The sequence below is a fragment of the Sus scrofa genome, chromosome 1 (assembly GCF_054392235.1).
Source record: "Sus scrofa isolate SSC_HxYL_T2T_F1_AM1 chromosome 1, Sscrofa_HxYL_maternal_Yorkshire_Landrace_v2.0, whole genome shotgun sequence".
Lineage (NCBI taxonomy): Eukaryota > Metazoa > Chordata > Mammalia > Artiodactyla > Suidae > Sus > Sus scrofa.
The window spans coordinates 48051922-48064256 of record NC_139383.1 but is presented as its reverse complement, the minus strand read 5'-3'; positions in this window follow the sequence as shown (position 1 = coordinate 48064256).

Below are 12335 nucleotides of genomic sequence, written 5' to 3'. Positions count from 1 at the left end.
ATTACAAACATTTTGAAGTTGTCTATATATTCACAGTATTGATGAGAAAACTGCGGCTTAGAAATTTCACATCATACAGGTAGTAAATGAGCCACACGGAAGGAGAAGCTTGAACATTCTGAGGATACATCCCATGTATATTCTCTTAACCCAGCCCATGCTGAGTTTGGATTGGTGAAATTTTTGTATTCGAGACCAGTATATTTGGGTTCTAGTCTAGTGTCTCTCCCTCAATATTGTGTAACTGGAAGAAAAAAAAAACAAAAACAAAACTCAACTTCTCTGTACTGTGATTTTGTTATCTCTAACATTCCATTCAACCCCACATGTCTCTGTCTCTAATTCAAGCTTAGATAGGAGGGACTGATAATGTCTCAAATAATTAGGTCTCTCCTCTATCACTTGCACTTAAACTTCATTTCCCTAATCCAAGTTGAATAGTCAGGTGGCAGTTTAGACAGGGTCAATGAGGGAGCTATTTTGATAGGAGATTTTGTTTTGGAGTTACTCAAATCACATTCCCTTCCCCAGGAAAAACATCTCTGCTTGTGGAAAATAACACATAAAAGAAAAGACAGTGTGTGTTGATTCATATTTTATAAGACTTGAAAACTGTGGGGTTCTTTTTGAATGTGCCTATGATGTAACAACTTATGACATGGCTAGCAGTGAGCAGAAGTAGCTGTCAGTGCTATGATAATTTATTAGCCTCCGTTTTTGGATAAGAAGGATGATGAGCTAATATGGGAACAGGAGGAAGTCTGCCAAGTCATTGCCCTGCACCTGGGGCTCAGCCTCTTGCTAATCTCTGTAGAGTTTGCACAGTAATAAATCTATACTGATTAATTAATTAGGCTACCCATTGCTCTTCTCATCATGAGCCAAAGGATAAAATAAAATACTCTGAAATCCACAGTTCCCCAAACAGCAAAGTAACATATATTCGTGCTTAGGTTTGTCTTAGCCATCATTTTGTCTTTCTATGTCACAGGCAAAACATTAGTTGGTAAGGATACAAAGGTAAATAGTATCCGACCTCTGAATGCTTCCATCCTCGTGAAAAGAAAAGAATAGAAAACACAGCAAAACAAAGAAACATAGTTGTAGCACATTGAGGAAACTGTTAATGGAACGTGAGGTAATACATGGTGTGTTCCTGCGGGAGCACAGAGGAAAAACTAGCTATAACTTTGTCTAATTTAAGGACATAACTGATAATGGGATACATAAAATGGGACAATAAGCATTTTAAATGTGAGTTAGAGCTTATTGATTTAGCACTTGTTACGCAAGAATGTCCTTCTCTGAATGCCATTGGGATTAGCAATGCTGGGAGGGTGCAAGTGTTGTACCTTTCTGGCAAGTCTTTGAGGTGTAGGGCAGCTGATCAGCAACAGCAGAAGCTTTAGAAAGCTTTCATTCATTCATTCATTCACTCATTTACAGCTTTCTAGAATAAAACTGACTAATCATAAGTGCTAAAAATCCATAATCATAATAAATCATATGTGTAATTTTTAAGTTTCACTTATTTTCAATGAGGACCATAAGAAGGACTGAGGAAGAAAAAAGAGAGAGACTGGACATCACCAGTGTGAGAGCAGAGAAACACTCATCCTTTCACTCCTGTTCCAAGTTGAAGTGATGCTTCTCCCAGGCGATATTACTCTGCAGAGGAATGAGCTGGCTAAACAGTTCCATCTCTGATCAGCACACCCACTTTGCACGTTAAGCTGGTGCCTCCGCTAGAAATCAGCCCAGCTTGTGGCTGGTTCACCCTGCAGAGAGCCCATTTCTTCTGCTCAAATTGAAGTTGGCTGTGCTATTGCCAATCACAGCATCTAAACTATTCTCTCAGCTAACACTGTTCCCAAGTTCTGCCTTAGCGGAGCTTTAACTCATAGTCTTTTATCTGACAACATTTTAGGCTACAAAAGTTAAAAAAAAAAAAAAAAAAAAGGTTTTCACTGTGCTTTCATTGTATCATGTCTCCCACCCTTCTGAGCTCTTTGTTCTGGGATACATTCTTACCAGTCAGAGGACTTTTGTTGTGGCAACACACTGCAAAATGGTTTTGCAATACCTTTTAAATGCAAGCGGGGGCTTACTAGTGAATCCACGTTTCCTACCAACATTTGGATGATCTTCTCCTGTAATATAGTGAGTCCTAGCAAAGCTCTGCTGAGGGATCAAAAGGCCGACTTCATCACTTGGCTGAGGGTCACTGTGGCAGGTTCATGGCTGCAAATCTGACGTGCTTAGAGCAGGTTGACATGCAATGTCGGTCTCATTCAAATCAGAGCTCAGTGTCACTTGTAAGACAATCAAACACCAGCTGTGCTTCCTCTGGAGCGTGTGCCTCCAGGGCTGCAGTGTCAGCATGTAATAACTCCCAGATGACTATTTCAAAGCCTGCCCCTGAATTTCACTTTCTGGATGAGCACACGTTCCTCTTCGTATAAGTCTTCAGACTCTTTTGGGCTTCAGCTCTGCAGGATTATTTGATGAGAGAGCTGTAATGGGTAAAGAAGCACTTTTAACAGCAATCTGTACAGACACTTAGACCCCTGCAAACATAGCAGAGCTAAAATGTGCTGGTTTCCCACCTGAGAAGGGACCACACTACCTGCCTCTGTTCTCACATTCCCTGCGAGGGGCCTGTATGTTTGAGGATCTATTGACACTACTGCTGACATGTTATTTACTTCACATATGAATGTGGGTAGCAGGTAAATGTGTGCTATGTGACCAGCTCTGTCTCCCAAACTGCAGGGTTTCTGTAGATGTTGCCATTTTTAAAGGCTGTAGCTACTACCTGTGAGAACACCTGTAACTGTATGCTTTTTACCTAGTCTGGCTTTTTAATCTCTTCCTTTAATGAGCAGAAGCTTTCTAGAAAAGTTAGCCATAAGGCATATCCTGTGTTCTCACTGGCCGCAATTATATAATCAGAGATTTGTTTGTATAAAATACAAAGAAATGGCATATTTGATAAAGAAGGAGTTAAAAACAGGCCTGTTCTCTTGATGTTCTTGGCATTACAACACATAGGGAACATTGTGTGAGAAGGGAATTGGAATCTAAAAATATACATTTTGTCTTTTTTTTCCCCCATTTTAATTCTTTTTGTTAGAACTTTCCTAACTCTAAATTTTTACTGTGAAATTAGCTCTCCTCAATAAGAATTTCTATATCTTGTGAAGTATATGATTTTTTACATAAAATGATTTTTATTTTTTTCCATTATAGCTGGTTTACAGTGTTCTGTCAATTTTCTACTGCACAGCATGGTGACCCAGTTATACATACATGTATACATTCTTTTTTCTCACATTATCATGCTCCATCATAAGTGACCAGACATAGTTTACAGTGCTACACAGCAGAATTTCACTGCTAATCCATTCCAAAGGCAATAATCTGCATCTGTTAACCCCAAGCACCCCATCCATCCCACTCCCTCCCCCCCATCCTTGGCAACCACAAGTCTATTCTCCAAGTCCATGATTTTCTTTTCTGTGGAAAGATTCCTTTGTGCCATATATTAGATTCCATATATAAGGAATACACCTGACCAAGGAGGTAAAAGACTTACATGCTGAGAACGATAAAACATTAATCAAGGAAATTAAAGAAGATGTAAAGAAATAGAAAGATATTCCATGCTCCTGGGTTGGAAAAATTAATATTGTAAAAATAGCCATACGACCCAAAGCAATCCACAGATTCAGTGAAGTCCCTATCAAATTACCCATGACATTTTTTCAAAGAACTAGAACAAACAATCCAAAAATTTATATGGAACCACAAAAGACCCAAAATTGCCAAAGCAATTCTGAGGAACAAAAACTAAGCAGGAGGCATAACTCTCCCAGACTTCAGGCAATATTGCAAAGCCACAGTCCTCAAGACAGTGTGGTACTGGTACCAAAACAGACATACAGACCAATGGAACAGAATACGATGTTTTGTTTTGTTTTAACTTTAATACTGCTCACTTTAAACACAAGCTTGAGGCTATAATTAAAAAAATTAAGAATAACAAATGCTGGAGAGGGTGTGGATAAAAAGGAACACTTCTACACTGTTGGTGGCAATGTAAGTTGGTGCAGCCACTACAGAGAATGATATGGAGGTTCCTCAAAAAACTGAAAATAGAGCTACCATAGGATTCAGATATGTCATTACTGGACATATATCCAGACAAAACTATAATTCAAAAAGATGTATGCACCCCAATGTTCACTGCAGCAGTATTCACAATAGCCAAGACATGGAAACAGCCTAAATGTCCACCAACAGAGGAATAAAGAAGAACATTATCCATAGAAAAGAAGGAAATAATGACATTTGCAGCAACATGGATAGACCTAGAAATTATCATACTAAGTGAAATAATTCAGCAAGAGAAAGACAAATACCAGTAGTATCACTTATATGTGGCATCTAAAATATAATACAAATGAACCTGTCTACAAAACAGAAACAGACTTACAGACACAGAGAACAGACTTAAGGCTGTCAAGAAGGAGGGTGAGTCAGGAAGGGATGGGCTTGGAGTTTGGGGTTAATAGATGTAAATAATTACATATAGAACAGATAAACAGCAAGGTCCCACCTTATAGCACATGGAATTATATTCAATATCCTGCAGTAAACCATAAAGGAAAAGAACATTTTTAAATGTGCATATATGTATAACTGAATCACTTTGCCATACTGTAAAAATTAACACAACATTGAAAATCAACTATAGTTCAACAAAAAGTAAACACAAGCTTAAATTTACTTCTCACACTTTTCTTTGGAATCCACAATTTTGTTGAGTTTGATTTTCTATATCTCTTACCATGTCCAGGGTTTATGGAGCTCAAGATTTCTTGTTTTTCATCCTTTAAAATTTCTAAAATAAATTTTGAAGACATAATTGGGTATGTAGTGAGTTACCATGCCTTCTAGTTACCAGCTATTCTAATGAGAATCAAGTGTGACAAGATGTATAGTTCACATGCCTACATTAAGATGTAGTCCAAATACACATGGTTTTATTTTGCTAGAAAGTGCCAGGCTGCTTGAGCCATAGAACATTCTTGATGAATTGAGAAAGTGATGCCATTTATGACCAAACATGCCAGGGAGACTACTCTAGTGAGCATCTCAACTTCATTTTTGCGATTCCCAAAGCATATATACCTCTTTTCACACTCACCACAAAACCACTCAAAGAAGCCATTTGTGAGGAAAGGCTATACCATGGGAGCTTATGTGTAATTGACTAAATGTATACAAATCTGTGTAAATATTTCTAGGAAAGTGGATATTTAGAGCTTTAGAAATAAAGGGTGAATTCTTTGAAGTAAAATAACAAATGTGCATGTTAGGAAATCAGAGTTTCTCTGAGTATTGAAACAGTCCTAACAAAAACCATAATCATTCCACCACAGTCAGTTTGGGGGTCTGGAGCTTAGCGACATGCCAACTAGAATCAGAAAAGATCGTACAACAAGAATGATGGAATCAGATATTCTGGAAGGGTCCAGCTCAGAAATTACTTTGAATCACTGAATTTACAAATGAACAGTGTTTGTATTCAGCATAAAAACTGCATCCACTTGGATGTTTACATATATTCATATTCCATTATATACGTGAGAAATGTATTACTGCATAATGCATTTTATAAGATTCTGTTGATTGTTCAAAAGTCTCTAATTGCAATTTTTTCATAATTGTCAAATTGAATTGTCTAAATCTCAAGGGATAAAAATTGATACAATTTTATTTTGGAATAGAGTTTAAACAAGACTTTATTCTGTTCTGTACTTTATATTACAAAATCATCTGGTGACTTCAATTTAATAAGTAATTTAAGAAATTTACTTAAAAGATCTACGTATATGAGCCTTAATATAAGTATTAGGTTTTATTTTCAAATGTATGTCAACTAAAATATATGATCCTTCTACTTACATGTTCTGATAACTGATACATGAACAGAAAAATATTTTCCAGCATGTGGAAATGTAATTGTTATAGCATACATGGCTGAAAAAAAAAATAGATTTCAAATTTTATATGACAAAATGATTGAGAAAAATTAATTAACTTATTTTCAAGTTTTATTTACTTATTTTGCTAAATAAAAATTAAACTCTTCTCTCCATAAAATAATACATTTTGATTCCCCAAACTCAGACTAGAAAATAAAATATTTTATAGATGGACTGTATATCCAAGTATTAAAAATCAAACTGATATCCAGCATTTAGAAATGGAAAATTTATTGAGCAAATATAACCTCTTTTTGTCCTATCCAAGTATATGAAATATTCCAGAGTAAGGACACACCAAACTCCTCGCTTTGCAGTGATAAACATGCCAAATGTTGCCATTTGTCTTGAGTAATTTATATTAAAGTTAATGGGAACCAAGCATCTGAAAACCAACATTTGTCATTTTATACAAATGTCTGGCACATTTTCATTATACTTAATCTTCATGCTGTTAGGTTATAGGATTTTTTTCTTCCCAATTTACCAGTCAGATAAATGAGAGAGGATTACCTCTACTGGAAATTTAACTGAGAATGATTTGGCTCCCTGATATTACTGAATAACAGCCTGTAAGAAACTAATGCTCTTCTGAAACCTATAGTAGTGAGAAATTATACCTATAAATTCATATAAAAATTGTAGAAAAGGAATGAGTCTCTGATTATAAAGCTATGTACATACATGCAATATAATTCAGAGAGAGAGAAAAAAAGAAGCACATCCATTTAATAGTTTTCTGCCCTATCTTCAGGTGACTCACTATTCATATATATATATATATATATGGTGTGTGAACCTTAATTCTGAAAATTAAATAGAAACCTGAAATACATTTTATACATACGAACTGCCCTAGCATGATTTTCACTTGTGGTGGGGGAGGGGGCATGAATCTGTATCAGCTTTTACCAGAAGGAGCACTTTCAGAATGCAGTTAATTTTAGTTGAGGACTTTCTGCCAGAGGATTATCATCAAGAAAACTATCAAATTCAAATTAAGCCATTTCTTATTTTTTCCTAAAATAAATTAAATGTCATACCACTATACTCCATGAAGGGTCAGGGCTAATTTCTATAGCATGATTATACACTGTTTTTTCTCAACAACAGCTACAAAATTATATCTCTAGATTCCATTTCAGACATTATTATTATTCCACTTATTGTATTAAGGAAACAGAAGGTAGATCCAAGGGGTTACACTTTTAAAAGTACTGTTAAACTTTGAAGATTAAGTCACCCTCCACAAATCTACATTCTTTTTACTTTGTTATATTTTTTGTCCTCGCCTAAGGCATGTGGAAGTTCCTAGGCCAGGGATTGAACCTGCACCACAATAGCAACTCAAGCCACGGTGACAACACCAGATCCTTAACCCACTGAGCCACCAAGGAACTCCAACATTCTTTTTTCTAGAGTTGCTGCTGAGATTTTCATGTGGCTCATGTGGCCTCCATTTCCTGTGTGATCATAAGCCCCTGAAATCTTGGTGAAACTGCCTATAAACCCACATTCAAAGATCTGTAGGATTTTGATCACGTTCAAAATTGTTTGCTAATTTTCAGAGATCTTACAATCTCTGAGCTGTTCATTACCCTAGACCAATGCTTCTCAATGGTTGTCCCTGTGTCCTTAACGTAACAACTGTTCCTCATCTTCCACCTCATCCCACCACCTTAACCCCATCTACCACAAAACACACAGAGCATGTATGAATGAATTCAGCTCCATGCAGAGAGGGTTGAGGACCCTGGGAACTGGTCACATCTCCCCTTTGTCTCTGCTTCCTTTCTCACTTCTCTTGCTTATGATATTCTTGTGTAGCTTTGGTACATTATAACACCACATCCTGAAAAGGAAGGAGGAGATAGTATTTTTTTTTTTTAATTCAAAGTTACTGGTTCAGCCAAAATAACCAAATCTTTATTTTATTTTATTTTTATTTTTGGGGGGCTGCACTCATGGCATGTAGAATTCCCTAGGTCAGGAATCAAAGCCAAGCCACAGCCATAACCAGAGCCACAGCTGTGACAACACCAGCTCCTTAAGGGTTAGGCCACCAGGGAACTCCACAGGACAGTAGACTGTGCCTTCTGAAATGAATTTTCAAAATGTTGTTTCATGAAATACGATTCTTCCTGAGGAACTCTTGGGCTAGCTATTAAGGTGATTTCATTTTCTTATTGCTGTTTACAAGCTAAAACACCATTATTAGGCTTTTTTTCTGCTCAGGGTATGCACACAGAAAATCAAGGACTTCTTAACAATTGGTGGTGATATAAAAGCTAAAATTTTAATTGCCTGTGTTCTTTTGGTATATAGTATTACTATCATGAATGACAAAATTCTAGTCTTTCTAGATAGAAATGCATTGTGTTTTCAGATGACTCCAGCCTCCATTAATTCACTCATCAAGGGTTTCAGAGTACCTGGTATGAGCCTGGTTTTATTTTAGGTGCTGAAGATCTGGCAACAAAAATAAAGAGACATAAATGTGGGGGTGAGAGATGAAAAACAAAATAAAAACTTTAAGTTATATTTCATGGTAATATAAGGGAGAAAAACTAAGCTTAGAAGGCCATGAGATGGGATAAAATTCGAGGAGGGATGCAATTTTAAATAGAGTGGTCAGGAAAAGCCTCCATCAATGCTGGCTGAGGATAGAGAAAAAAATCTTTGCTCCTGTCATAGATCTAGAGCAATTCTTGTGGGGGGGGGAGTGAAAAGATCTTGGAGACCTACCCCTTCCATGATCAGGAATCCCTGAAAGCTGAGGATGAAGGACTAAGGCCAAGAGAAATCCCTGTGACATCTCAATACCCTCCCAATCAGAAGGCGGCAGTATTCCACTGCTAGAAGAATTCAGAGAGTGTTCTGTCTTGAAGGTTAAAACACCAGCAAGAAAATCTGAACCCAGCTCAACTACCTAGTACATTGACAACAGGCTGAATGACAAAAGAAACCCTGGTTGCGGGTTCGATCCCTGGCCTTGCTCAATGGGTTAAGGATCCAGCATTGCCACGAGCTGTGGTGTAGGTCGCAGACACTGCTCAGATCCCCTGTTGCTGTGGCTGTGGTGTAGGCTGGTGGCCACGGCTCTGATTATACCTCTAGCCTGGGAACCTCCATATGCTGTGGGAAGCGGCCCTAGAAAAGGCAAAAAGACCAAAAAAAAAAAAATAATAATGATAATAATTTTTCAATTGCCCATACAAATGCAAGACTACGTGAGGTGTCAATTGAAACAGTCTCAGAGATTTCTAGATTTTCAAAGTGCCAAATAGGAAATTTAAAAATACATGGGGAAAACACCCAATATTTTATAATAACTATTAACAGAAAGTAATTTCTAAAATTATATTAATTTTTTTAAATTATAAAAAAATAACGGATCAGATGTTAAGAAACTTAAAGGTGAAGTTAGACAACAGGCATGATGATTTGGGGGATTTCATTAGAAATGATGCAACTATAAGAAATCCAAATGAAAATTCTAAAAACAAAAAATACAATATAAATTAAAAAAAAATGTCTTTAGTGAGTTCAACAGCAGAGGAGAAAATTGATAGACATGGAGATAGGTCAATAGAAATTGTTGAAAATTGAAACATACATAGAGAAAAAGAAGCAAATAAAAAAACAGGCAAATAAATATCACCATTTGAATGGCCAAAGTTAGAAAACTTTGAACAAAGAATATTTCAAAGTTGATTATTGAATTAATAAAAATATGGTGACTCTAATTAAGCATCATGGAATACACTTAGTTTATATTTCTTTCATTGATAGTTTTTAACTAATTCAAATGTTTGAGGAGGTTTGCAATTCCCTTTATCACAGCACAGGGAAATTCCCAGACCTTAGATGAAACTTGGAACGTATTGACTGAGTCTTAATTTAAAGGTCACTTCCCATGGGATTCTCATTTGCCACCATGTGGATGTCTGGCAGAACAAGTAATTTTCATGAATTTATAATAGCAGGGTAAAAGTTACAAATCATTTCAATGAAAAAAATGTGTTTCATAGTCAGAATTTCATCCTTTATCAAGGATACTATAATTTACAGTAATTTGACAATTAGTATTACCTTTTGCTGGTATAGATTTTTTTCACTAATTATTCAGTCATATTTTTTAAGTGTCAGAAAAACCTAACACCACATTTCTCAAGCAACATAAAAATATTCTCTTTTATTCCGTGAATGAATTGGAAAGGGGGGAAAAAGCATTTATATCAGGCTTCTAAAAAAAAAAAAAAAAGAGTAGCAATTATTATAAGGTATTCACTGAAGGTCAGCATGACTGTATGAAAGCAAAGTTGCTTTAATTCTCATTATTTAAAGCTTATTAACCACTGCTAAGTTCATGGATAAAGTAAGCATGATGTGGCAAAAAGATCATTGTCTATGATATGACATGTTCCGTGATGGTACATAACATCAGGTAGAGGGCGAGAGTTAGTTTGTATGTGATATGAACTGGAAATATAATGACTATAATCATTATAAATATAATTATAGGAACTGTTGTGTTCCTAGCTCTTGAATTTTAAATATGCCTTTATTTTATTCCCTTCAATTGGCAAGGTTGGGGGAGCATCTCATGATTGTATTTTTACCAATAAGACAGAGAGGCTCAAACAGGTAAAATGATACAAGGGTGCTTGATTAGTAGAGTGTCCAAATGAAACCAAAGACATTCTTCTCCACATTTAGATTCAGAGCAACTTTCTCTCTTGGTACTCCCGCACACCCTAATTTATGTTAACAGATAAAATATACAACATCTAGTTAAATTTGAAGTTCGGATTGACCTTTTTTAGTATATGTTCTAAGGTTGCATGGGGTGTGTGTGTGTATACATATATATATATTTGTTTTATATATGTATTATTTGTTTATCTAAATGAAAATTTAATTGAGCATTCTGCTTTTTCTTTGGTTGGTTTTAGCTACACCTGTAAACCCTAACTGGGTGAAAATATATAAAAGACTCAGTAAGTTAAGCAAGGGTCAACAAGTTTTAAAGATTAACAGCCAGATCCAAAATGAAAACATTTCTAAGAGTGATAGCGACCTACCATAAATCTCTGATATACCCAAAGCACTCTAAACTGATTAAGAACCAATAAAATAAAGAACAAAGCAAGTGAAGTCACCTCCATCAAACAATGACCCACAAAATCAATGGTCCATTTTTACTTTATTGATTTCCACTTTTCTCCAAGTAATATCCATTCATTTGTTCATTTGTGCTTTTTGTTCTTTTGCTCTGCAGTAACTCAGTCCTTTGCTCAGCCCTAGACGTGGTATACTCACCTTGTGACTCTGTGGTGCACTGGACATGAAGACTCAGAGCTGAACATAGATATAGCTGTTTCACATGTCAGCAGTGAAAGTCAAGGGGCAGCTTTAGATTATGTATATATTTGTGAATATAACTTTAAGAGGGCAGACTTTAAAACCAGCTGTGACGGGTTTATATCTTGTCTCTGCCACATGTAACTATATTCCTTGAGGCAAGTTATTAGCCTCCATTTTTTAGGATTCTTTATCAACTGTGGCTAATATACTAGTCTCCTACAGTTTATTTATTTATTTATTGGTCATGTCCGCGGTATGTGGAAGGATGGAACTTGAGCCACAGCAGTGACAATGCCAGATCCTTAATGCTCTGAGCCATCAGGGAATTCCTAGATCTAATGTATGTAAAATATTTATGATGATAAGCATTTCTGTATGCAGTCATCATAATTTTGTTATTGATAGTATTACTTATTTGATTTTTTACGTTCTATTCTCTAAGGAGACAAAAAATGTCAAATAGTAAAATAATTTTGTGATAAAACTGATATAAACTTAGAGCTGGCCATGACATATACTTCTGAAGATGTGTACTTTTGATTAATCAATGCAAATAAGTAGAAGGATTTTATATGAATTAGATTTTGGTTATTTAATATTTTTTGTAATTTTCTAAAAAAATTTCTAAATAATTGCTTCAAAATAGAGACAGACAGTAATGGTATAAGTACTATTTGACTTGAAGCAAACAACTCCATACCAGAATGCTGTTTGATGCTTTTTCTGATTTTTAGCATTTCACACAAAGGTTTCTGCATGAGAAGTACTAGCTGGTCTTTTCTGACACATAACCTTCTAATTCAGCCTATTCCTCCTTAAAGAATATTTTGATCAAGTGGAAGAAGAGAATGAATATATTATGCAGGTAATAAGTACAAACATGGTTATGTCAGTCCGCTAATCACTATATAAATAACA